Source organism: Heterocephalus glaber, unplaced genomic scaffold (assembly GCF_053883595.1).
Source record: "Heterocephalus glaber isolate CG9 unplaced genomic scaffold, H.glaber_assembly_v1.0 deba00000470, whole genome shotgun sequence".
In the NCBI taxonomy this organism is placed as follows: domain Eukaryota; kingdom Metazoa; phylum Chordata; class Mammalia; order Rodentia; family Bathyergidae; genus Heterocephalus; species Heterocephalus glaber.
In genome coordinates, this window is record NW_028258145.1 from 17,006,788 (window position 1) to 17,031,928 (window position 25,141).

A 25,141-nucleotide genomic window follows, 5' to 3' on the forward strand; every position below is an offset into this window, starting at 1 on the left:
GGGGGGCTGCAATAAGCTCGAGGGTGAGGTCGGAGTTAAAGGTAGGCCTTGCCAGGGGAGAGGGACTACACTACTCCCTCCAGACGTGGGGCAGGGCCCAGCCCGTGTCCTGCACCTGCACATGACAGGGTCCTGCCTCCCTTGGACACAAGGAGTACAAAAGCTTCCAAGGGAGCCAAGAAGGACAGGTCCCTGTGGAACCCTGTGCTACAGAGGCCCAGCCTGCAGGGTTAAGCGTTCATTCTTTGAGGTCAAAGACGAGTACTTCTTGGTGATTTCCGCTCAGCTAGAATTGTGAGAGAGTCCTCAGAGGAGATCACAAGGTACCCCAATGCTGCGACATCTGGCAGACAAATGAGTGGGTCCATAGTTCACGGGATCCACCCCACCCAGGCTCAGAGGTCATGAAGGTGAAAGAGCAAGCTCTGAGTACTGGCAGGGCTGTTGACCCCTATGCTCAGATCAGCCCTGACCTATGCCAGGACACGAGGTGATGGCCTCCTGCCCTCACCCCTCCATACGGCCTTGTTACACCATTATCTCCCCCAGCGGATGAGTAGAAACAGCACATCTGGTTTTTAAACAGATGTTCCAGTGCTTGGCAGGCTAAGACATCTTTGCAGTATTCTCAGGATTGTAAATGTGGTTCCTCTGAGTGTGCTCTTGAGTTTTGGAAAGAGCCACAAGTTGGCCCAGGCCAAATTTGATGAAGAAGATAGATCAGTTGCAAAAATCTTTATTTATTTTGGGTGTTTTTTTGTTTTGTTTTGTTTTTTGTTTCTAATTTTTTTTGGCAGTACTGACTCAAGGTTGAGCCCAGGGCCTCATGTATGGTAGGCAAGCACTCTACTACTGAACCACACACCCCACCCCAACCCTTTTAATTTTTTATTTTGAGATAGTCTTGGCTGTGTTGCCTGGGTGGGCCTTGAACTTGGAATCCTCCTACCTCAGCCTCCATAGTAACTGGGATTATAGCTTCAAAGTTACTTCAATCGAAACAGAATGGAGATTGTCCAGAAGGGTTCACAAACTTTTCATGGAAGCTGTGAGTTCTTCAGAACCCCAAAGTGCTAGCCAGCCACAGTTCCTGGGCATCCTCGAGGCCTTGCCCTTTAGGTGACAGTCTCCATATCTATTTGGCTTGCTCATACTTTTTTTTTTTTTTTCAATTTCCTTTCTGAGTTCTCAACAAAATCAGTACTGGCATCCCTACAGTTGCTGCCATGAGTCTGACACATCTTCTGTCCTGAATCAAGTAGGAACAAACCAGGACTGAATGAAGCCCCTTGTCCCCTTCCCAGTCTGAATTTGCACCTTCCCTTCTCTCTTTTGTCAGTTTTGTATTGCTGTAACAATATATCTGAGGCCGGAAATGTTTAAAAAAGGGTTTATGTCACTCGCAGTTCTGGAGGCCCAAAAGCATGTGGCAGCTTATGCACTGGTTAAGGCCTCATGGCAGGTGGCATCACAGTGCTGGGAGCACATCCAAGGGTGACCAGCAGCACATGCAGAAGAGGGCTTCTGAGCTGGTATTGGGTTCCCTTGTAACAACCCATTCTCTGCAGGCTAATTAGTCCAGTGAGGCCAGCATCAGTCCTTTGTGGCCCCATGACTTAATCCCTTTTCACTAGGCCCTACCTGTAAAATCTGAGACCTCACACCCCCACCTGGAAGACCAAACCTCTGCCTGTGCACCTCTGGGGATCAAACCACCTCCAAACCATCACACCCCCAAATATGTGCGCAGATAATCTGTTCTCATTGAACGCTAACTCCTTGTTGTCCTCATCTCCCCCCACCCTGCCCCAACCATTATTCTTTCTGCACCAACTTCTCTGGGTGCCTCCTACAGCATTTGAATTTTTGAATTTTTTTTTTTTGAAGTTTTATGGTCAGTTTATTAAGTTCAATGGTGAAAGTTACCAGAAGAATATTCTCCTGAGAGTTATTTTTTCTTAGAAAAAAAAAGAAAGGAAAATTAAAAGCCTCTCAGCACAGCCACAGATGCTGTGGCTGTGGAGCTCTCCAGAGATGGTGCCTCAGTCCTCTGAGTCACTCCCTGGGCCAGCAGGGTTGGAGTCTGGGTCGTCCTCAACATCCTCCAGCTCCAAGTCATCCAGTTCCTGGAACAAAGACTCCTCTACTTCCACATTACTTCCAGCATCCTCCAAGAACTGGGTATTGGATGTGTCAAGATTATGATCGGTTTCAAACAGCTGTTTGCCACTTAATTTATTTTTTCCTGCTTGCTCTTCTTCTTTCATCCGCTTCTTTTTAATTTCCAAGAGTTCTGCATCAAACTTGGCTTTCCAACATAAGAAATTCTCAATTGTAACAGGGGTGCCGTGGAATAATTGCTTCTCTGCTTCTTCTTTTAGTTTATTTTCTTCCTCTCTTCTCGTTTTTATCTGATCTACTATTTCATTTAATTTTTCTTGCACTGCTATCACTAGAGTAAAGATCATGACCACACCAAGATTTTCCTCGGCCTGTAATGCTAATAATTTTAAAATGTCTATGACATCATTATCTTCCAAGTTTTCCTGGGAAAATACTTCATAAAGAGGAGCTTCAACTGGGTATTTTTCACTGTATGTAAACTTGAGGGCAGTCTGGACACTTTCATCATTTTCTCCAGCCTCTGATGTCACAGCCATGGTGAAGCTGGGAGGATTTTCTGGTAATACTGTGAAGGAGCCGGGGTAGATGGACTCCGGAGCCTCCAGCTCGTTTCACTGCTCCTCGCTGTGGTCTGTCATCGCGGCCCTGGCTGCGGCCCATGGAGCACGCCGCTGCTCAGGCAGCGCCACAGCCGAGTCCCGAGGCCTCTGGCCAGGCCCAGCCTGCTGAGCCATAGCCCCGCGCCGCTCTCGGCCGATTGCTAGTTCTCTGAATTTTTGAATTCTTAATGATTTATTTAACTTAGCCTGATGTCCTCAATGTTCATCCATGGTGTAGCATGTGTCATAATTGCCTTTTTAAGGTTAAATAACAACCCACATGGATATACACATTTTGCCTTTATATTTATCTATTGATGGATACTTTGGTTGCTTTCATCTTTTAGCTGCTGTGAAGTGGCTGGATCCTATGGCAGTTCTTTCTAAAATTATTTCGAGGAACCTCATATCTTTTTCCACAGCAGCTTCACCATTTTACATTCCCACTGGGTTCCAGTTTCTCCACATCTTTGTTACTTCCTACTTCCGTTTTTCTTTTTTAAATAGTAGTCATCCTGATGGGTAGCATGTACTCTCATATTTGGTGTTACAATCAAATGGCAGGACCCTTAGCTGGTTTGGATCTGTGACGGAACCAGCCATCACTTGTCGAACAGCACCTGAATGGGGGAGTGAGGATGAAGAAAAAGAAGGACGCAGAGATAGAGTCGGGAGCCTCTCAGAGAGACTGCCGCCGCGCTTTTTTATTCTCCTCCCTTTTTTATCACAGGTGAGTTTGGTTATTAATCATGACCCTTATCCAAAGACACCTGCTTCCTTGTTCTCTAGTTCTTTGGAAATTCCCCACCCTCATGGGCTTTCTTGTTTCTTGGGTTTACAAAACGTTCATCATGTTCCAGGACAATTTCTGAAGGTAAACATCTAATTTGGCAAGGACGCAGTTCCTCGCAACATAGTCTCCTTGCTCTATACAATGGAGGGTAAGATTTAACATGGAGCCTCTATGGCTAACACCGCTCTCCACAGATCTGCAGACCAGCTAAAGTTAGGGACCACTTACAAAGTGTTTGCTGCTTTCCAATCTGAAAAAAGCTTTTTGAGCTTACGATTGAACAGGCTGCTATAGGAGTCTAGAAAAAATGCTCTCGAACAGGAGAGATTGGTCCTTAAGGCTGGTTAGATGAAGAGTCACCCATCAGCAACTCCTTCTACAGACTCCCCGTGGAGCATTCATAGCACAGCCTGTGTGTGAGGTCACACAGCTCAGGTAGCAGAGTTGCTGAGCCTATTATGGCTCTCCTGACCCCCATGCAGTTTTACTTCAGTCATAGCCACTCGAATAGCTATGGTCAAGGATTTAAAATTTTCTAAGCCATCAACCCCAGAGGTGCTTATTCTGCATATTGGAAATGCTTAGGAAGCTTTTAGAGAGACACATTTCAATGTCACACCCAGAGATTCTGATTTAATCAGCCTGGGGTGTGGCCTAATACTGAAAGTTCTCCAGGGCGTCTGGTGTAAAGCAAAGCTGAGAATCAGAAAATAAGCCCTACATTGTGGAAATTCACAGCCACTGGCACCTATTGATCCGATGTCTTCTCAGGGAGTGAGTCACTGATCCTAGGTTCTACCTTAACCTCCTCCGAGCTGATTTTGCTCTCTCAGGGTATGTGCAACAGTGGGGGGCACGGTAAAGTTTGCCTGGTGCCCCATAGCTATCTAGGGTTTTATGATGGGCTTCAGTGGAGGCTGCCACCAGGTCACCTGGGGGCTCTGGAAGCTGACAAGACAACAAAGCTGCTTCCAGCAGGAGATGGGAGCCTTGCAACTGCCTCCCAGCCTTCATGGTAGAGGCTCTGCTCATCCCACTTAAAATTTTCTGCCAGTGTGACACCAGCAGGGCCCAAAGGAGGGGACAGTTGCTCAGCCAGGATTTCCCCCAGAGCAGCTCTGTGAGATGTTTCTATTCAAAAAGTTCAACCTCAAGTGTCTTATAAAAAGTCATGCCTCAAATCCTTTAAGCAGCACCTCTGTCCCCCTACGAGTGGGAATAAGGTCACAGCCTCAGCTGTCCCTGCAGCTGTACAGGTGACTTAAGCAACGGAATGATTGTGTGCTCACTGTTTGACCACTCCTCTGCCCCACTTAATGTTCCCTGGGTAAACTGTGACCCCTGCCCCTATGGAACTTAAGTTCAGTGCCCCAAACACTCAAGCCGACAGGAAACTCAGCTTCATGGTTACCAGGCCCAAGATCGAGGTGCCCTGCAGGCACCTGTGAACATGCACACCACTGGCTCCAGTAAGACTGGGCCTACCTGCTGTCTCTGTGAGGGGGGAAAGGGAAGAGGCACCTGGGTGTTCAGAGGCCAGAAGGGAGGGAAAGTGGAAAAGAATTAGGAGTCTTCCAGGTGTGTTAGCTCATGCCTGTAATCCCAGCTACTGGGAGGCTGATGCAGGAGAATCACCACCAGTTCCAGGCCAGCCTGGGCTGAGTAGCCAGACCCTGGCTCAAAATCCACCCCTCATCAGAATTCCAGTCATTGCACCCCCACTTCATCCCCCCATGGCAGCCGGCAACTCAGCCTTCACTCCTGAATATATACAATAATATATGTGAGGCTTCTTTATGTTCCAGAAACATTCAGCTCTCTAATATTTGACAGAGGTGCCAGAAACATATGTTGGCGGAAAAAGCCTCTTAATAAATGATGCTGTGAGGGCCGGGGATTTAGCTCAGTGGTTCCGCTGCCTGCCTCACAAGCGCATCTCGGGTACCAAAAAAAAAAAAATGATGCTGTTGAAAACTCACTGTTCACATGCAGAAGATTGAATTTAGACCAGTATCCCCCACTAATGTTAAAACAAGCAATCTGCTGGATTTACCTATTTTATAGGTAAAACTCTTTACACAGTTATAGGCATGGGCTTTCTGAACAGAACCCCAATTGCACAAGAAATAGCACCAACAATCAGCAAGTGGAATCATCAAATTTAAAAGTTTCTGGTTGGGGGATTTTAGCTCAGTGGCACCATGCCTGCCTCGCGAGCATGAGGTCCTGAGTTTGATCCCCCATACCAGAAAAAAAAAACTTCACAGGAAACAATAGAGTGAAGAGACAACCTACAGAGTGAGAATGGGGAGATAAATGAGATAAAGATCCTACTGTGGAGTAAAAGGAAATTAATAGATAACGGTAACTGAAAAGAACAAACGAAAAATGGAGAAAAAAATAATACAAAAAAAGGAAAAAGCTAAACATCTAAAAAGGCGATGAAGAAGAGAAGAGAAAATTTTAAAAAATTATTTTTCTTCTGTATTTTTGAATGAATGGTTTCTTTACAAGATCTGAAGTTTTGGAATCCAGCAAATCATGGTTTTCTCTGCCTAGCTTTACAGCCTGTGAGTTAGTGAGGTGCCCTCTCTGTTTCAGAGGCCAATCTGTCTATACACTCCAGCTATGAAAACCATCCACGCCTACTCACATCTTTACTCACGATGGTAGATGTGGAAGGCAGTCAGACCTGTGATCTCTGCTAGACGTAGGCAGTGGGATGAGGCATCAAGCAGACCCCTGGATTTACAGCTAGCGCTCTCAGACCCAGTTGCCTCTGAAAGCCATGCTGACCCTGACTTCTCACCATGGAGAGCAGAACCCCATGTCCTTCCCAGGCTGAGCTTAAACTTCCCAGAGGTGTCTACGTCCAGTCTGCTCTTGCTCCACAACTGTCTCCCATGGCTGTCTCACCCAGTCACTGTTGGAAGGTCATTGCTGTGGCTCATGTCTAGATGTCCCCCCAAAGCCTCATGCGGACAGGTGGATTGCTTCTCAGCCTTTTGGCTAAGGTCAAGTGCAGAGATGGCTGGATCTAGAGTGTGTGACAGTGGGATTGATTCATGGTACAATGCTAGGATTAAGTGTGAGTGCTGCCCGACCTAAGACCGGGTAGTCTGGATAAGATAGACAGAAAGAGTCTTCTCTCTTGCTTGCTTTTGCTGTCTTCTGCCTGTCGTGAATTGTTTCTCCTCTGTGATGCCCCTCTGCCATGCCACCCTGCCTTGGAACCAGCCAACTAGAAACTGAAACTTCTACAAACTGTGAGCTAAATAAACCTTTCCTCCTTTAACTTTGGGGGTTAGGTATTTTCTTTCATCAATGAGAAAAAGTTACTAATAATACTGGAAACTCTGTGGTGAATGAAGTTCTTTTGTAGTTGTTCTGTAGCTCAGTCTTAAGCAATCAGCTCCTTCCCAAAATGGCTCCTGACTAAAAACTGCCTGTTTGTATTCCTTACCTATTTTTTTATTGGAGTATGTCTGTTGCTTTTATTATCAGTTTTAAGGAATTGCTATTTATCTTTTGTCATCTGCTTTAAAGACTTTTCTCTTGAACTATTAAATGAGTTAGATAATACGGGTGAAGAATTTAGCACAGACTCTGCACTGTGATAAAACCTTGAATAAGGAGATCAGCTCTAACTAGCGGCACACATCTGTAGTCCAAGCTACTTGGGAGGCTGAGACAGAAGAATCACTTGAACACAGGAGTTCTAGACAAGCTTGGGCAAAATAGAAAGTCTCTGGCTAAAATAAATAAACTAGCTAACCAACAGAAAAAGAGGTCAGTTCTTGGTTGCCCTGGCAGTGATCATGCTTAGACTTTAGTTAGGGCTGCTGGAACATTTTCTGAGTTACATAGATTGACTGAAAGAGCAAATTATCCATTTTGAGGGACTAATAATGCTATACATGTGACAGTATATCCAGATGTGCTGAAGAGACTGAGGCAAGAATGGAAAATTACCAGAAGTCAGGGGCAAAATGAAGCCAGCCCTGCCCCCTTCTGTGGCTTCTGCTGAGCTCAGTTACAGATACAGATGTTCACATGTACCTGGAGCATGCCATGTGCTGATTCATCTAGTCCTCATGATAACCTGGTGAGGGGGTACAGTTACTCTCCTCAGCTTGCAGCTGCTTGCCAAGGAGAGTCATCAAGCACATAGTGGAATGAGGCAGTGAACCCCAGCAGCTGGCTGCAGGCTCTTCATTTCCTCCCCATGCCTCCTCCTTCCCTTGGACAGAGGAAGGAACTGTCAGATCAGGGGCTGCACCATGGGGAGTATGGCAGGGTTGAGGGCACCAAATGCCCCCAGGTCAACAGCGTCTCTTCTAGGATATGTCTCTAGGAAGTACAGATGGACTCCCAAGGGGTGGGGTGCCAGGGTATCTGTACTTGGCCTAGTTGGGGAGCTGACAGTTCATAAGAGATGAAACTGGAACAAATAAATGATACATGATCACCTTAAGGAAGTAGGAGCCCCAAGCCATTACCTCAGTCACAGAAGAGGTCAATTTTGAAGAGTTTGAGAAAATTACCAGTCCTGCCAGGTACAAAGGATTTCTGTGATACCATGTAATTGAATCCCCACAACCCCACAGCACTCATCCTGTGGCCCCATTTCACAGTTGAAGAAACAGGTCTAGAGGCAAAAGTGATACCCTAGGATCAGCTGACATCTAGTGCCCCTCTTAGAACTGCACTTCTGCCCAGCAACCTTCCAACATCATTGTCACATAATAACTGGGACAAGTGACAGCTTGTGGGTTCTGTTGGTCAGAGTGGCTCACTATTTCCTCTGAAAATAGAAAGGGGCCCAAGGAGTCCCAAGTTGGTGAGGAGAAAAGGGAAAGTCTGCAGAAGTGTGGCAGGTCAGTCCATGGGATGGTGAGCTGTGGGGCTCATGGTGGGTGTCAAGCGGAGCATTGAAAAGGAACGTGTAAACACCTTGACCAGCCACGGCCAGGCACTGGCTTCTGCAGCCTTCTGCCCACTCTCTATTTCTTGGCCTACTCCAACCCTGCAATTGAGGGCATGGTAGGCACCTTGGGGCAGGCTGGCTGGGTCTGGGACAGCACATCCTGGTGCCTTCTACAGACCAGACTTTTACCCAGCATCCTGCTGCTGAGGGACCACCGGACCGAGGAAGAGCTACCCTGGCTCCCTCCTGCTCTGGCCCTGCTGCAGCCTCTCCCTACCAGGTGCTGATCCCCAGCCAACACCTTGGCTGGCCCTGTGAGATGTGCTCCTCATGGTGAGCTTCACAACAAGGTCATCTTGGGGCAGCTGTACGTTGGGAGGGCTCAAGACCCATTGAGTCAGGGTAGAGGATCAAAGACAGGCCTCACAGTTGAGACAACACATGAGTGGGTGTGGGGATGTGTGAGCTTGTCCAGCCCAGTGTGTCCTGTTTGGGTGAAGTGGGGATGGAGCAGGGGCAGGGAGGTTGAGTGCAGAAGTAGCTGGTTAGGGCTAAACTGGGCAAGGAAGACAGCAGCTTGAGAGAAGAGCAAGGACTTCCTGCAGTGGCTGCACAAGGGGTCCTGCCTCCTCACACATGAACAACGTCTCTCAGTTTGTGCCGGAAGAGGAGGAAGCTCAGGACCCAAGGGGACCCAGGGCCCAGCACTCACGCTGGGGCCTGGCCTCCAGTGAGTTTCTGAGGATGAAGGAAGACCAGGAAAAGCCTGCGAAGGTTTCCCAGGTCCCACCCAGCCCCTCCCAAGAGACACCCCCCACCCCACGCCCCGCCCCAACAAGCACTGGTCTCTCCACTTCCCTGAAGTCCCATTAGCACAGCCAAGAAGAATTTGTGTCCACGGAAGCTGTTCCTGATCTTTGGCTTTGGCAGGGTGCGGGGGTGGGAGTGGGTGGGAGGGTGGTTGCCAGTCTCCCCAGTCAGAGGTGGCCAGTTCTCTCTGCACTCAAAGCCTCTCTGCCTTTTGATAAACCTGGTCCTATGAGAAGGATCCCAGTGGCTCGCTCTGTGTGAGGCTCCTTACTCCCTAACAAAGTTACTTAATGAGCTTTGTCACCTTTATTTTCTGTCCATCATGTCTTTTATATGGGCTCTCAGAAGAGGGACCAGGGCTGTGCAGACCACAAGGGAATGACAGCAAAGACAGCTTTGTGAAATATCCACAGTCCTTTTGCCTCTTCTGCCCCTCTTACAAACAGAAGCCCAATTTTATCCAGGTTGTAATATGCCCACCATGACTGGCCTAAGCCAATCAAAGCAACCCCAGCCACTTTGCTCTTGACCCACTGAACCTTGGCCAATGATGCATAAGGAGCTTCCAGGAAAATATATATATTTTTGGGTTTTTTCATATCTGTAGGGGAGGGCTATCCTTCCCTTCCTGCTGTGCACACATATCCTGTGACTGTGTGCAACTAGGCAGCCATCTTGCTGCCACCAGAGAGACCAGAGACTAGCAGAGGGAAGACCGAGGGCCCAGGCATGGATGAGCCTATTGTGCCTGTAAGTAATAGAAAACCCAAATGACTGGGCTTGAAGATAAAGACATGGAATTATAACACATACCAAGTACCTGGAGATAGAAGTTCCAAGGTTGGGTCAGCAGTTTGTGGAAACAAAATTATGAGCCACATATTCTTTAATTTAGCCCTGGGTGAAAAAGTTTAATCCAAGTTCAAGGCTGCAAGCCTGAATCCATAGTTAATGAAGAACCTTAACAGAATAGGAATGTTGACATATGTGCTTTAGGAAGAGAAGCCCTGAACCAAGCCATTGTTGGATTAAAAACTAGCAAATATTTGCATACTTCTGATCACACAATGCCAGTTAAAACTACCTTTTCTCAAAAGTTCAACATCTCTGACCATTAGAGAAGTGCAAATTAAATAATCCTAAGATTCCATCTTACTCTGGAAAGAATGGCAATCATTAGGAAATCAAATAATAAATGCTGGCGTGGCTGTGATGAAAAAGGAGCACTCCTGCACTGTTGGTAGGAATGTAAACTAGTACAACCATCATGGAAATCAGTATGGAGATTTCCCAAAGAACTGAAATTAGAAATTCCGTATGACCCATACATCCCCCTCACTAGGTATCTTCCCCAAAGAACTTAAGTCATCATACTGTAGCAATACTTGTATACTAACATTAATAGCAGCACAATTCATAATAGCTAAATCCTGAAAGCAGCCCGTATACCCTTCAACAACTGATTGGATAAAGAGAATGTGGTATCTATATATAATGGAATACTTTTGGCTATAAAGAATAACAAATCTGAGTCATTTGTAGGAAAATGGATGTACCTGGAAAATATAATATCAAGTGAAATAAATCAGACACACAAGCTTAAACACTGTATGGTATCTCTCATCTGAGTGAGTTATAGTACAAAGAAATGGTATAGGGTGGATAGAAAGGGACAAGGGAATGGATCTGTAGCAATAGGGAAGTAATCTACTGGCACTGGGATGAAGGATGAGGAGGAGGGGAAGGGGAAATAAGTAGAATAAAGGTACACCACATCAGGATATAATCTCAATTAATGTTAAACATTATATGCCATAACATGAGCTAAGGCAAATAACATCAAGTATGAAAAAGGGATGGGGAACTGCTGGGGAAGGGAGGAGAGACAGGGATGGGGAAAGGGAAGAAGAAAACAGGATATGTACATGCAAGCAAGCACTCCGAAGATGATTGTAAACTGCATGAATTGCAAACATGTACTAATAAAATTGAAAAAGAAAAAACCCTATTTTTTCTCTGAACAATTCTTAGCAGTAAGATTCATAACCCATATGTTAGTAAAGATGCAAGTGAGGTGATAAAGATATCTTAAAATACAATGGTGGTGCAAACACGATAGGGTCTGTGTCTTGCTTATGAAATTGGAAGTAGGCTGGCAGCACAAGGTGGATAAGCACAAGGTGGTTAGCGGGCAAGCTCTTCCTATCTTGTTGTACCAACATCTCTCAGGGGCTCCTAATCCACATCATCAAAACCACTCACTCACCAGTCCACAAGGCTGAAGAAAGGTGGAAGGTGAGCAGTTGAGGGATACTAACGTGGTCTGGAGGTTCATACATCACTTCTGGTCACATCTCCTTGGCGCAGGCTTAGTCACATGGCCACATCTTGCTGTAAAGGAGGCTGAGAAGTGAAGTCTTTAGCTGGGTGATCATGAGCCCAGCTAAATCTCATGACTAAATCTGTTAAAACAGGGGAAAAAGAGAGATCAGGTGGTAGTCTGTGGTACCCTCATATCTGTGTCCTCTTCTTACTTTCCCAATACACTTACTTATCTGTTACCTCCCTTAACCTCAGAAGTTCTATGTGTGCTGGTTTTAGGAAACCAATTTTTCATGGAATGATTGTAATTCACTTTGTAAGCCTGAGGCAAAATATATCTTGGATTTCCCCCATCAGTTTCTTGAATACCTGCATGACTATGCTAGAAGACATCTGGCTTCCCTTGTTTGAGGCTTTCCATCACTGTTTCTCTACCCTATCTGATATGGCTTGTATCTAGGTATCCCCCAAAGCCTTATGTGCACATAGTGGGGCTTTTGGGAGGTGGCTGGATCATGGATGTGTGATAGCGGATTAAGAGTGTGATAGCTGGATTAGCCCACTGGTTGGTTTAGCTCTGGGTGCGGATAATGGGAAGGCCCACCCTGGGTGTGGATGGCACCAACCAATAGGCTTGTAGTTTAAATGAAATAAAAAAGAAGAGAAGAAGGAAGGCTCACTGCTGGCTGTTTCCTGTCTGCCATACTATGAACTGTTTCTCCTATGCCATGCCACCCTACCTTGGAGCCAGCTAACTATGGGCTGAAGACACCATCCCCACCACCAATCTCCAAGAATCCTGAGGGGCTGACTCAATCCAAAAGTTCCAGTTTTGCTTTTAACCCTTGTGGTCTAGAGAAGAGGTGGGAGTTTGGATTTTTTTTTTTTCTTGTTGCTTCTGTTGTCACCATTGGTTAAAAAGTAATTCTGTCCTGGCCTGGGGATTTAGCTCAGTGGCACTGTGGCTGCCTTGCAGATGCAAGGTCCTGAGTTCAATCCCTGGTACCAAACCCCCACCCACCCCAAAATGTAATTCTGTCCAGAACAATGCAGCTTTATTTCTGGTACAGTCATGCCTTTGTTGGCCTGAGACCCCAGGAAAGCCCTAGGCATCTCCTGTACAGGAGCTCCAAGTTCAGCTTCCTATGCTGGACCTCAGGAGAGGATGCTGTGCCCAGGGGAACAGGGCTTTGTGAGAATCTGGCACATGCTCTGCCAGAAGCAGCCTTCCCTCACTCCTCTGAGTCCTGCTGCCCTCATTCACCTTCAGGAGAATGAGGGACTAAGTGGGGCCTCTCCCAGCCCATTAGAAGGGTGCTAGTAACATTGATATTCAGAAGGGAAGCAATTGAGGTCTTAATCCTTCCTTTCCAGGACCCTTCTGAGTCTCAGCCACCTCTACATTTGGAGGGTCCTTCAAGGCACAGACCTTATCTGGCTGCCCATGCTCCTACTATACATTGGCCCTGTGGCAGCAAGCAAGGCCCTCTCTTCTTGTATTTGCACAATGCAGAGTGGCCAAAGAGGCTCAAGGGGAGGGGACAACTAAGATCTTTAAAGTGACTTTCAATAGGCACAGAGTTGGAAGAGTTATTGGACTTATCTCCCCCACCCCACCCCCATCATGTACAGAAAGGAAGAGGCTGAGAGGTGTGAACTGGTGGAGGTCACAGAGTCAGCCATCAGCCAACAGGCCCAGGTAACCTGTTCCCACCTGTGACCACTTGGTGTCTACACTTGGGCCCCAATCTCAACTGTGTCCCCTCTCTGTGGAGTCCCAAGTCTCACCCAGAAGATCACCATTGTCACTTAAAGTACTTTCTTCTGTTTAACACCTGTATTAGTCACTTTTCTGTTCCTGAGACAAAATACCCGACACTCCCAACCTAAAAGGAAGAGAGGTTTATTTTGGCTCATGGTCTCAGAGGTTCAATTCATAGTTGTCTGGCTCCAAGAAGAAACACCTGGCAGAAGGGCCTGGTAGAGGAAAGCTGCTCACAACATTGCAACTGAGGGGGAGGGGTGGAAGAGAGACAGGCAGAGAGAGACACCAAGAGAGAGGAAGGAAAGAAAAGGGAAGAGAAAAGAAAGGGAAATGGGAGGGAAGGGGAGGGGAGAGGAGAGGAGAGAAGGGAGAAGCTGGGAATAAGAATATATCCTTCCAGGTCACCCCCCACCATGACCCACCTCTTCCAACCAGCCCCGACCTCCTTATAGCACATTCAGCTATGAACTCAATGGACCAATCCACTGATGTGCACAGTGTTGCATGATCCAATCACACTCCAAAAGCCTCACCTCTGAATAAATGAGACTTTGGGGGGATATTTTAGATCTAAATCACAACAACATTTGTTTGTCTCTAAAGTCATTGCCATTGCTGACACCTAAGAGTCCTTTTCTCTTTTAGCCTGCCCTTCAGAGGGGCTGATACTGCTTCATTTATCATCTGTGAGTTCATCCAAGAGCTAAATGGTACATTTCCCACGTGTCAGGGAATATCTTTCCAGTCACATTTTGTTGGCCAAAACTGTTTACATAACATCCAACTTCAAAGAGAGAAAAAAAGTACAACCCTGCATGTGGATAAGAGGAGAAATGGGGTGCCTATGTTATGGTAAGAGGCTCCCTCACCTGCCTTGTTGAAACTGGCGAGCTTGACCTGAGTCTCTGAGTCTGTGTCCATAGTAAAGTTCTAACCTCTCAGCTCGATGAACTTGAAAAAATAAAATGGGATTTCTTTGGCATAACTTATTCTTTTATTTTTTGACATAGCTTATTCTTTGTCTTTTTGTTTTTTTGTTTTTTCATACCAGGGATTGAACTCCGGACCTTGAGCTTGTGAGGCAGGCAGCAGAACCACTGAGCTAAATTCCCCGCCCCGGCATAACTTATCTTAATAAACTTATATTGGCTTCCAATGATCAGTATTTTTTCTTTTAACTTTTAAATATTCCCATTTGAATTCTTTTCATTTCCAATGTATATTCTAAATAACCAAAATCTAATGTTTAACCATTTTAGAATTTTCCCAGGGATAACAAGAAACTTACAAGTCTATGGATTTTTAGGGTATGTATAATCAATTGCCCTTTGTTGCATGATATTTATATCACAGTATTGTAATATAAGGCCTTTATTATAAAGGATTTCTGTAGCTGTCATCAAAGCAATTGCAACTCAAGATTGAACAAAAGTATTATGAATACTCAAAGCTCTGTGTGTGTGTGTGTGTGTGTGTGTGTGTGTGTGTGTGTGTGTATAACCAAAGGTGACCGACACTAACTGATGGATACAATCAACGTTAAAAGTGGTAGAATCTTGAGCTTTCTACATGGGCAAAAGAAGGCCTGAGGTCCCCCAACGTTGACAATGCAGGTCAGAACTCCCCATCTGAAGACAGCATTGTGCCATGAAGGTACAATCTGTGCTTGCTCAAGTTTCCTAGAACCTACAAGACTAATTTAACCTCTGATCCAAGCTATCACATGAGACATCCTAGGGCCCCAGATTTGTCTGGGAGGCAACTCTCACAGTTATGTGATAAAGCAGAAAACAACTCAGAAAACGGAGAGGGCTAAAGAGCTGACAATGCCTGGAGCCATGGGGTCTTCCCTCAGCTCCTCTGGGATACAACTGGCCAAACATTGGTCCAGGGAGGCACTTGTGTGCCCTTGAGTGACAGCCAAATGGGGAGCACAGACACTGTAGTGGTGTATGAGTTCAGGTTTCCTCCATCAGCTCTTTCTCCTTGACCTCTGAGAACTTGCTCTGCAGGATGGTGGGGGCCACCGAGGGCTCACTGGGCAGGGGAGCCCACACAGGGAGGTGGGATTTGGTCTGTATATTGAAGAAAAGATAGGGAGAGTGGGAGAAGGCAATGGAAGGTCAGTGGGAAGTTCGATTTGTCAAGAGGGCGCAGTTCTTGGAATAGGGAAAGTTAAGTTGGGTGTGGAGGAAGCTATAGGATGCTTTGATCTGGGTCCTGACATGCCCAGGCCTTGGTGAAGCTGACACAAATTTGACAGAGGTCTGTGGGACACACTGGACAAGAGACAGAGTTCTAGGCCAATGTCACAGTCAAAGCCAAACATGAGATGTGCATGAGCCAACCTGGAAAAGGAAAGGAAAAGAGGAATGCTGGTAAGTGATCTCGTGAATTTGGGAGTAAAAAATACAGAGAAGTCAACAATTCTAAAATATCTCCAGTTTACAACACCTTTATGATGTTGACTTTTAGGCAACTGTGTCTTTAGAAGGAAAGAGGCCCCTGCTCAATGTTTTCACATATGGTCACATTTTCCCAAGAAAATGAAGTTTCTTATTGAAGTAACTCCATTTAGTGCATATTTATTATTTTCCCTTCTAGCAGAATTCTGACCTTCTCAGTTTTGGCTATCTTATCTCTAATATTGATCTCAAGCCTACAGCTTCTAGCTCTTTATCCACATCCTCCGGGTGTCCAGCGGAGGGTGAGGTGGAGCGACAAAGCTGTCGTCCCCCTCCATCTTTTGGCCTTGGCCAGAGTCCCCGCAGCAGGGGGACAGCAACTCAAAGTCACTAGTCAGTTGCTGGAGAGAATAGAATGAATAGACTATTTATAAAGATGTGGGCAAGATGAAAGGAAACCATCAAGAGACAGGGCAGCAGCTCTAGGCTAGTGACAATAGAGAGCTGTCACCAATGGAAGGGTGAGGGAATGGGGAGGAAGTGGTGACAAGAATCCAGAGACAGCTATGGCTGAAAGAGGGGCACATGGGAGTGGCTGTGGACTCCAGTAGAGGAACCAGGCACTCCGCCTCCAACCCACCTCCCATAGACAAAGCCGGATCATCCAGGGCCCTGCTGGCTCTTCTCCTGCCCTCCTGTTTCCTGCTGGTGACCACTGTGGGCTGAGCTCAACCACAGCCCTGAAAGGTGAGGGAGCTCCAGGGACAGGGTTCCTACCTGATCAGTCCCCAGGGACAGGGCAAGTGGAGAAGAAAGGAGAATGGGTGCGTTTGGAGGGACAAATTACATGGATTACAAACCAAAACAGCACAGCAGAACCAGCTCTAGTTTCCTGAGCCCTCACTCTCCCTGGCACTGGGGCCGCAGGGGAAGCAAACACCCAGAAGGAGTGGAGACAGAGCAAAGTGAGAGGACTGCATGTCCCTCTCTGATTCCTACTTCCCATTCTCAGAGAAGCATGCATATAGCCTGTCTTTATGAAAATCCCATGATTCCATACAAAACAGTCTCTCTTTTGCATAGGCAGCTTGAGGAAGTTTCTATTTGTTTCACCCAAAGAACTTTGAGTATACTTCATTTGAACCAAAAGAGCCTTGAGCCCATTGAATTCCCTTAGCACATACACCAACCAGGAAATTAAGCATCTCTTCCCCTGTTTTAAAGATAAGGTCACTCAGGATCCCCATAAGACCAGGTACCCTTTGTTGAGGGAGTTGGCACTCACATGAATCTGCCAGACTCCAACTCTGTAGGATGTTCTAGGGCTCCACAATCTGCCCATGCTAGCCAAAAACAACTCCTAAGACCAGAAGAGAACTCCGCTCTCAGCCCAAGCCTCCAGTGAGGAAACCAGCCCCTCCACCAGCTTTCAAACTAAAACACATTGGCATTCTGCTGAGTTGCTGGCAGGCACTTCTACCCAAAACCTAAATGTTAGGCAGCCCCAAGAAAGGGATTGACCTTGGACTTGTAAAACTGCAGTCAGGCTTTTTCAAGTACTCCTGAGAAAGTAGTGCATTTGACAATGCTGTAAATCCTGTGCTAAAGACCAAGGTCAGGGCTGGCTGGGCCCGGGCTCCCCACACAGGCTCTGCTCCCAGCCCCATGGGAGGTTGAGCTGTGGGACTCAGAAGGGCCCTGGTCACCTCCCGCCCTCCTCAGGAGCGGGGGTGCACTCTCTGCCTCCCCTCCTCGGTCCCCCAAGGCCACACCCTGCCCACTTCTCCACCTCAGAGCAGGAAGGTAAGATGAGGTAATGTCTCCGGAACCCACAGTGGCAGGAAGATGAAAAGAATCTCAGAAATGCTGTGTTTAATTTAAAGCAGGCCTAGCCCGCCTTTGCCAGGCTGCAATTTCACTCAAAATAACCAGTTTGTTTTTCTTGGACATTCCAGGAACCAACTGGCCACCCCCTGTTAAGACCAAACAGGAAGGTTAGGGGGCCACTTGCTAGGGACCAACACAGCCACTTGTCTCACTCTTCAGTGCTGAGCCGGGAGCACCTGTTTGGGGGTGGTGTTGGGTGGCTGTCACCTGAAGGCCCCCCCTTTGCCTCATGCACCTAATTTGGTCCCCAGAGCCCTAGGGGTGAGGGGCGGTCACAGACAACAAAGGCAACGCTGTCCATCATCTCTCTCAACATCACGTGCTCTTGGCATGCTGGGTACTATGCTCAGCACTTTCTGTTCAGTATCTTGTCAAATCCTTCCAACCACCCAATGAGGTGGGGAGATTTTTATTACTCTCTTTCTACAGAGGGTGAAATTGGGGTGAAGGGAGGTTACATAACTTGTCCTGCTCTCCTTGACTGCCCTTCCTCCCCTCCTACACCCACCCTCCCCGAGCCCACTCAGCTTCAGGGTCCACTTGCTTCAAGACAGGGAACATTTTGGGCCATTTTCCTACCTGTGAAGGGAGCAGTTTTGGGAACAGCAAGTGGCTGCTGGTGGGAGAGAGGGCTGTAGTCACAGCCCTTCCTTCTGGTTGCTGACAGCCCCCTCCCTTGGGTTACGTTGGGCTTAGGGTTTCCAAGCCCGGTGGATTTTGCTGCTTCCAAGGCTCTGCTGGACTCCTCGGGGTCCCGAGCTCTGGGTCCAGGCTTGGCCCTGATCTTGGGCAAGTGCCTTTCCCTGGCCCCGGTTTCTCCTCCGCAGAATGGTGAGTGGGGCAGGAGTGGGAGTGCGACACATGGCCCCGATGTCTCAGGTCTCTTCTGACTCTGATGGTCCCTGGTTTTATTCTGTCAGGATTTAAGCTGCTCAACTTCAACTTCAGCCCAGGGAGATGTAGGGGAGGGAGTGGGGGACAGGCAGAGGAGTCACTTCTGGGGAAGTTTCCAGGACTTGGGAGAGAAGAAAAGAATGGGTGGGGCCTGGAGCCAGAGCCAGGCACTAGGTGGCCCAGATGGATTTACTCCAGCACCATCTTCCAGTGCCAGGCCTTCCACAGTGCATGGTCAGCTCAGGGCACAAGGCCACTCCAGCCAGGCAGCAGATCTCCTGCTTTTCATCCTCTCAAGGGACTGCTGTGGACTGGGCACTGTTGGGATCTCTCTCTGCTGTGCCCCTCCACACTCCGAGCTCTAGGCAACTAAGAAATGAGCTCTTAGTCAGGTGTGCTGATACACACCAGTAATCCCAGAACTCTGGGAGGCTAAGGCAGGAGGATCACAAGTTTGAGTCCAGCCTGGGCAACTTAGTGAGACCCATGCTCAAAATAAAAAATAGAAATGGACTGGTGATATAGCTTAGTGCAAAGGCCTTGGCTTTGATTTCCTAGGGATACAGAGGGGGCCCAGGGGGACAGGATCCAGGGTGGCAGATCCTGCAACAGATGAGACCTTTTGCCTCCCCAGCCTGGGCCAGCAAGACTTGCTGCAGGCCAGGAAAGCTGCTGGCAAGGGGGGTTCTCAGGGAGAGGCTGGCTCAGGGGACAATGGGCTTAGTGTGGGAGACTGGGCTCCCATGAGAGGTTTCCATGGCACTCAGAAGCTGACTTGGCCACAGTGTCAATGACCACATTGTGTGGGAGTCCTCGAGCCCCTGCCTCTCTGCTGGAGTGGGGGAGGGCGGGTGGGAGGGAGCCAATCTCACTGTCCCCACAAATGCCCCCTCTTGCTCTGTGCTATGGATGGCATGTGGGCCCTGGCAGCCTGTGGGCCTCCTCTCCCAGCCTTCATGAAAAGTGGGGTTGGGCCCTCCCAGGATGGCCTGTATGAGGCCGTATTTAGGTGCACAGTCTTCCAGGGCTGTTCCTTGGAGAAGGCAGCAGACAGAGGACACATAACCTCGTGCCATTCCCCAAAACCAAAGCCAATGAATCAGCTCCCCCTCTACTGACTCATCTGCAGGAGTCACAGATTTGGTGCCAAGTTTAGAGAAAAGAGAGAGATTTTACAAGTTAACCAGCCATGAGAACATGCCACTCACTTTTTTTTCCAAACCAAAGAAGCATGCAGCTAGCTAATCTAGTTTAACTCTTAAACCAAGGAAGTCAAGGGCAAATGTCATGGATTTGCAAACTAAATGCTTTGGCTGTGACCTGGGCTGGAGGAGAGCTGATCTCCAAGCTGGGGACCCCCAGGCAGGGGTCTGTGTCTTGAAGCCACAGGGCAGGTAGTATAGGGTGCTGTGACATCAAGTCCATGACAGTGGCGTGCAGTTATCATGAACTGGCTAGTTGTGGCAACAGAGGTTGATGCTGTGTCCCTAGTAAAGTCCTTGTAACAGGCTGGCGAGTACAAGTAGGTGATTTGTGCCACGGTGGTGGAGTGGGGAGGGGAGACCGAGTAAGGGATAATAGAAGCAGAGGCTGTGGAGGGAGAGAGGGGGTGGGAGGGACACTCGGGGTGGAGGGACCTTAGCAAATGCTTGGACTGTGGGGGGAAGGAAGGGAGGGCGCCTGTAGGAGTCCTGAGGAATCCATCACAGCTGGCTGGAAAGTGTGCAACTGCAGGCCATGAAAACACTCGTCCTGAATTGCAGCATGTGCTGGTTTTCATGGGGTGAGTAGTCCCACTATGGTTACCAATGTGAAGGTGCTTCGTGGGGTTAGGCACCTGACCCCTCTGCCCACCTTGAATCTCTTTTGCAGTGGGAAGGGTATGAGAGCAGTAATTCCAACCAAACAACACCTTGGCACTCAGGAGCCTGGGTGGGACTTGCTCCATGGTGTTCCAGCTGTGTGACCTTGACTAAGTCACTTAAGCTCTCTGAACTCCAGTTTTTTCTCTGTAATATGAAGGAGCATATGTAATAGGCAGGCCTGGTGCAGCACCTGGCATGGGCTCTGCCATCTGTCAAAGTGAGTCCCTGGTAGTGTTGGAGTCTTTATTCCCCTGGGAGATATCGTGAAGCAAGTAGCTTTTTGTCCTGGGAATTTTAGGGACTCTACATGAAGGTCAGTGGGACTTTTTGTTTTTCTAGTCCATCAGTGACTGACACGAGACCTGGCAGAACAAGAAAGCCTTAAGTCAGTAGCTTTGCTCCTCTCTGATCTTCCCCAAGATCCTGTGAGGGGGAATGAATGACTGTGGCCCATTTAACAGATGAAGAGGGCCAAGGAAGGTCCCGAGTTTGATCCCCAGTACCAAAAAAAACCCCAAAAAACCCTAACAAATGAAGAGACTGAGGCTCAGAGAGCCCGACTTCTCCTCAACTTATCTGACTTTTTCCTTTGCAGACCCCGAGAGCTGGGTAACCCATTCTCTAGAGCAAACATGCAGAGTGTTGGAAGTCAAAGCAGGTGGCAGTGGGGAGGAGCTGCCACCCCCATGCCCTGCAGAAGATGCAGGACTTGGTGAGGTCAGAATGGGAAGATGTGAGAGCCACACCTAGATTATCAGGCTCCCTGGGCTGGTTTGGTCCTGCAAGAAGCAGACTCCAAGATAAAGATGAGTAAACAGGAAGTTTATTGTGGCATGCTACAGAGTCAGTGCCTATGAGTGACTGGGGGAAAGAAGAGACAGGAGTAGCAGTGGGAGAAAGTGGGCTTCCACATGGGCTAAAAGAAGGGCTCAGCCATCCCACGAGGGCCCTGAGTTGGCACAAGTGGGCTGAGCCTTTGCACTCCCATGTCAGCCAGTCACTGCCCTTGAGCTGCCCTGGGTGAGGGGGGCTGAATCACCCCCAGACTTGCGGCTGCTGGGAGAGGGGTCCCATCAGTCCTGGAAGAGGGTCCAAGTGGGACCAGTGTCTCCACCTAATGCAGCTTCTCTCTGAGTCTTAGGGGACACACTCCTGAGAGGGACAATGAGACTGGCCTGACTTGCTCTCCTAGGCCAGGCTACTTAGGTCAAAAGCAGAGCCAACCCATGAATGGCTGGGTGTGGGCAAATTCTAGAAGATTCTCAAAGCTAGGGATTTTGTTTTTGTTTTTTTAATGAGCATGAGTAACTTTTGTATTGGGGGGAATTACACTTCTCTGGTAAAAATTATAAGTACTTTGAAATTGGCATTTGTCCACTTCCATGTCTGTGTGTTGTGATAGGAGGTGAGAAATGATACTCTGGTGACATAGAAGAAGACTGTGGGACAGAAATCCTAGGTGCCTGACCATGGGTGAATGTGTCATTGCTAAAACCTGAGGGGGTGGGGAGGACTCACAGGTACCATGAAGAGCAAAAGAAGCCAAACACACTAGAATGGAGCCTGTGTAAGTCCATTTCTATGAAGTCCAATAATGGGCAACCTTAGATAGGGATCTGAATGGCTGTGACCTGGGAAGGGAGAATGTTTCCCTGGTAGAAAGCAGAGGGGTCTGCTGGGGTGATGGCGATGTTCTACCAGTTGGTCTGGGGTGCTAACCTGGGGGTGTACAGTTGTACAAAGACATTCAGTGACACACTTAAGATGTATGCACTATATTATACATATGAGACTTTAATATTTTTAAAGTGCATTTTTCAACTAAAGTTAAATGCATTTTAATGGGATTCTAAGCAGTAAGGCATTGGCTCTCATGGCAGTGTTTGACTCATTTTTATGAGTTTTTCTAAAAGGCCTAGGGGAGCCATGAAGACATCCTTCGAGTTATAGGGTTTCCATTTTGGTTGGCTCTCAAAATTCCATCTGCATCTGATCCTCCTGCTTCCCAAACCCACTAATATCCAGTCCCATGTGTTGGGAACTATTTTTAGAGATCATTTGAGAAGAACTTCCTCTCGACCCAGCATGATGCCTGCTTCCTGTCTGCAGAAGAAGATTCTGCAGGGTTCCTTGGGCTATGCTGATCCAGAGGCCGAGGGTCTTGAAGACCTTCACATCAAACACGGCCCCTACAGCATCTTAGATAGGAACATGCATATGCATACATAGACACATGCCCACTAGTCCATGTCTACAGGACAGAGGTTCCAGGACACCCAAGGGAACCAAGATCCGTGGCTATTTCATCCCTTATATAAAATGGCATGTTGTTTGCATATGACTTATGCACATCCTCCTGTATACTTTAAATCATCTCTAGATGACTTATAATATCTATTACAATGTAAAAGCTATGTAAATAGTTGTTATACCTTATTGCTTGGGGAATAATAATATGAAAAAGTCTGTACCTGTTCGGTACAGATGCAAATTTTTTTCCTAATATTTTCAAAGCACAGTTGGTTGAATTTGCAGGTGTGAATCCTACAGGTATGGAGGGCTGACTGTGTATGTGCGTGTTTTGTATTTCAAAACATTTTAAAATGATTTTAACAATTAAAACATAGGATAGGAGCATCACTATTATTTCTTGACAATCCCTATGCATGCCTTAAGAACTTTGCAAAGGAGGAAATGTCACTTTCAAATTATTTTGCAAATGTAATGAAATTTTTCAACATACTAAATATTTCAGTGAATGAAGTTGACATTATAATGCACTTATAGGTACTTAATTAAAAATATATTCACTTTGATTATGCAGCTTTCTTTTTATATTTCAGAATAAATTAATCTTCCCCAGAACTCCGACTTTTCCTAGGATAGTGGGCAGTCTATAAACAAGGGTTGGTTAAGAAGTAACCTTTGTGGCCAGGTGGATGGGCCACAACCTTTGGGAGGCACAGCAGAGCTGCAGCTGGGCTGTGCAGGACAGGCTGTGGCTTGGGGACAATGAGGCTAGATAGTGTCAGAAAAAAGTAGGCCGTTTCCTCAGGAAGTGGTAAATGTCATGCTTTTTTCCAGTTGTGATTAGGAGAAAGTCTTTGAATTCAGAAGATGTTTGTAATCCTGGACCTCTATTGTCTGATTTAAAATTGAGTCTGATTGATCATCCTGAAAAGTCTTCTCATAGGATAGACATTTACAAGCTCACCTGAAAAGATGTTCTAGGTCAAGTCACATGAAAGGGGAAAATCTCATAGCACAGTAAGTAGTAATATACGGGGGTGTGATAAAACTCCAGTGAGTACTTAAATTTTCAAAATGTATTACAGTGGGGGCTGGGGATTTAGCTCAGTGGTTCCACCACCTGCCTCGAACACACAAGGTCCCTGGTACCAAAAAAAAAGTATTACAGTAAAAGCCACTCTGCCACTAATCCCCCTCAAAATATTCCCCCCTCTCTTCAAACACACTCATCCCATTGAAGCAGCTCTGGAGTCCTCCTGCATGAGTTTCTTTAGTTGTGCTGTCATGGCTGCTTTGATATCCTGAGTCAATTCAAAAAGTTTATCTTTCCTGGTCATTTTGACTTTGGGGAAGAGCCAGAAGTTACACAGTATCAGATCTGGTGAATAAGATGGATGAGGACACATCATACTGTTTTTATGAACCTGCATTTCTGTTGAATGGCACTCGATAGCAGCATTCGATGTACTTTTGATCACACCTTGTAAAGACACTCACAAAAGAGGACTTCCAGAACTGCTTCAGAAAGTCACAAGAAAAGTGGGAAAAGTGTGTTCAAAGCAAGGGGGGAGTATTTTGAGGAGGATTAATGGCAATGCGTCTTTTACTATAATACATTTTAAAAATTTAAACATTTACTGTATATTTTGATCACACCTCATGTAGTATATATGAACACATACCACACACACACACACACACACACACACACACACACACACACCTATGCACAAAAATACAGATAAAAACCTGGAAGAATGATCTGGAGACCCTGACCTTGTCTAGGAAGCAGAATTATGAGGGAACCTTTGGCCTCTGCAATAAGCATGTACATCCAGCTCTTGATCTACATAATCAATCCTAAAATGGGTCAGCTCATTCCAAATGGTTACCTTAAAACCTCAAAATAAAATTTCTCATAAAAAATAAAGAAAACACAGGTGACGTGTTCCAGTAGATTGAAATTCTGTGCTAGAAATGTCTTTTTCTGTCATCTAATACAGACTGTAAGTCATACAGACATGTATTAATGATTTTTCAAGATGCAAGCAAAAAAATCATCTGGAAAATATGAGTGAGGCTGCAAGTGGCTTTGCACTTGATCTTAGCCAAAAGGCCGAGAAGTGATTTGCAAGTGGCTTTGGTTGGCTTACAACCACTAAATATGTGTCACTCTATTTTAGGAAATCTTATTTCCAAAATGTTTGTCATACATGACATTTCAGTCTTTGACCTTTTTAAAATTTTGTGGCTTTGTTGTTTGATAAAGTGACATTTGATTTAAAAGTTCAGCTGGATACCATTCATCTCTAGGCTGACAACTTTTTGATGATAAATATTTAGCCACACATTCACCCGGGGCTTCCCAAGGGTATCAACTGATGCCTTGCAGTCACACATCCCTACAAGTCACAAATCCCCTGGGATACATGGCATGGAGTGTGACCTCAGACCACCTGAGGGATACAGCCTCCAGACTAGCTGAAAGTCCTGACTGGCT

General features: G+C 46.8%; 2 pseudogenes across 1 annotated transcript; both read right to left on the reverse strand.

Annotated features, from left to right (window-relative positions):
* Window positions 1-1,883: 1,883 nt before the first annotated feature.
* Window positions 1,884-18,578, reverse strand: LOC101697707 (RWD domain-containing protein 1 pseudogene; annotated as a pseudogene). The gene is made up of 3 exons (XR_015448530.1): window positions 18,212-18,578; window positions 11,520-11,715; window positions 1,884-3,343 (listed from the first exon to the last, which is right to left on the reverse strand). The product of XR_015448530.1 is annotated as an RWD domain-containing protein 1 pseudogene (transcript).
* Window positions 18,579-24,629: 6,051 nt separating this feature from the next.
* Window positions 24,630-24,769, reverse strand: LOC147829789 (U2 spliceosomal RNA; annotated as a pseudogene).
* Between the last annotated feature and the right edge of the window lie 372 nt (window positions 24,770-25,141).